The sequence below is a fragment of the Saccostrea echinata genome, unplaced genomic scaffold (genome assembly GCF_033153115.1).
Source record: "Saccostrea echinata isolate AGI-Se365-2 ecotype Australia unplaced genomic scaffold, CSIRO_AGI_Sech_v1 ptg000022l, whole genome shotgun sequence".
In the NCBI taxonomy this organism is placed as follows: domain Eukaryota; kingdom Metazoa; phylum Mollusca; class Bivalvia; order Ostreida; family Ostreidae; genus Saccostrea; species Saccostrea echinata.
Genome location: NW_026889771.1, coordinates 11,541,693 through 11,544,429, shown reverse-complemented (window position 1 = coordinate 11,544,429; position 2,737 = coordinate 11,541,693).

The following is a 2,737-nucleotide window of genomic DNA, read 5'->3' as shown; positions in this document are numbered from 1 at the left end:
TTCACATGGGTTATATAACTATTTGTTTGATATTCTCTAAATGCACAGTATTCATTTCTAGACCCTTTTTAAGTTTATATCTGTTCACCTGGTTTACATTATTTTTTTGTTCAATATTCTTTAAATATACCGTATTCCTTTTAATAGCTCTTTCTCAGCATAATATAATAAATTTGGGGGGAAATTAATTAATCTAAAAACTGAGATACCAGGTTAAATACAAGTGCATGTGTTATTTCATTTATCTGCGTTCATTTTGATCCAGTAATTTGAAAAAATGAGAAAACCCTTTTCTTTAAGAAAAAATCGAAAAAGATTATCTTCAGAAGTTTTCTATTTTTATTTCTTTCTGCTCATCATCTTGTCCTTAGGCCAAATCTTTTCTTTATAAAACATGATGAAAAATTAATATTAAAGCACATGGATTGGTAGCAGACTATGTAATTGCCTTCTGGCATGAAACAAAAAATCAGGAGCCAAAAATTATAGGTTTTCTGTAACATATTTTTTTGTTGGTGTTCCTAATGATTTTCACCAAGAGGCCCTTTCTTGTTAAAGACGTCTCTTATAGCAGTGTAAAGACGGGCAGTAATTTTCACCACTGGTATAGTTTCCTTTAGTCCGGATGAGGGGCTTAAGTAGATAAATTGAGAAAGAGACAAAAGATGCTGATTAGAATTGATAAGTGAGACCGTTTTTACCAGTCACCGAGCTGCTAATGAATTGCTGAAAACTTGTCTTCTTGTCGGATCGATGCTACGACATCAAAACTTGTTACCGAATCCATTGAAAAATATTGGCTTTCAGACTTGACCAGATTGAACTTCTGCACCCAAGAAGATCAAAAAAACAGTTGATCAGGTTGTAGGAGGCTTTAACATAAAGGTTACTGCCCCTACTAATCACAACATCAGTATATTTCATTTAATATTTAGTCCTCTTAATTAATATACAGGAAGAACGAATCGTAAATTAGGTTAAGAACGTGTAGGTAGAATGCGGGAAGCTGTATAATTACCATTTAATATCATTCCTCCATCATTTAATTCCTGTGAATCATTAGGTTTGGTAACTTATGGAACACGTTCTTAGAGTGTGCATTTTATCGCAAGGTAGAGGTTGCAACTGAATAGGCATACGTTGCTTCAACATGAAAAAATGATTGCGACACATGGTCTTTTTTTCTTCACCAATAACTGGCAAAATGGTTGGAAATTACAGATAGTCCAATTAATTAACTGGTTATTTATGACATAGAAAATAAACCAGGGTTTTAAGATTAGACAGTTTCATTTCTCTAAGAAGATGGAAGCCCCATCCCCTAAGCAGAATGAAAAGTCTATTTTGTATTAATAAATGTTATAGATGAAATGTTAACAAGAGTTCATTTTGAATATAAATTTACAAATGAACTCGATCTTCTTGTCAAAATTAAAATAAACTTATGCTAAAATTGTAGTATTCTCGTGAAAAGATTAATATTTATTGCTATAGATTTAATTTTCCATTCATTTCTTCAAAAAATTCTCAAAAATGCATGATTTTTGTACACCCCCCCCCCCCCAACCACCACCACACATACACACACACACACCAAGTAATCTTGAAATACTAGTATTACGAATGAATGAAAGTGTCTCAGACTTGATTTTCCGTGAATCTGACTTTTAAAATTCACCCCTTCCCCACTTCCTGGTTTACTTAAACATTGATTCAGGATAAAGATGTTTGTACTACAGTAAAAAAAGAAAGAAATAAGCATTCTACGCCTTCTGGGCATTAGTACCCCAGTAGTTTTTCTTAACGTGGTAAAGAATACATATCCGTTTTCTCTGTCGTTAGTTATTGAATCCCTCGTCAGCATCACAATCTTATCTTTCAACAGGTTCAGGGATTGAACATTTAAAATTGCTTCCTTGATCAAAATTTTAACAAAAAATAATAATTTACTGAATCCAGTACTTTTGTGAATCTGTTCTGACCTTCATGAAAAATGGAGCTTATACATGTATTTTTACGGCATTATTTTATCACACCCTATTTTTTTCTCAAAGTTTTTTTAAATCTTAAACGCCATCTCGCGGACCCCCCCCCCCCCCAATAAATACTTTCCTATTGTAATTAAAACCAAGCTGGTAACCTGTTTTGCAACTACAGTAAATTATGGAACGCCATAGCTGCCTGAAGGTCATTTTCATTTTATATGAGGTGGTATAACCTTTATGTGAAGTGGTTAAGTCATTATATATAGTGGTAAAATCATTATATTCAATGAAAACTTTATTATATGCAGTGGTTTTATCTTTATATACAGTGATAAAATCATTATATACAGTGATAAAATCATTATATTCATTGATAACTTTATTATATGCAGTGGTTTTATCATTATATTCAGTGGCAATGTCATTATTTGTAGTGGTTAAATAATGTAATGAAGTGATAATATCGATATATTATGTTGTAAAATCATTATATGCAGTGGTTTTTCCATTATATACATTACTGAAATCTTTCTGTGATGTGATGAATTCAATATATACAGTACAAACATAATTTGTGTGATAAAGCAATCATTACATTGTATGAAACCCGCTGCATGTGGAGTGCCAAATTAATTTCATTCAGTGCGACACCTTTACATGAAGTGAAAAATCTATTATGTGCAGTACTAACATCATTATATTATATAGTAAAATTATTATATATATTCCTAAAATCATACTTTGCAGTGGTA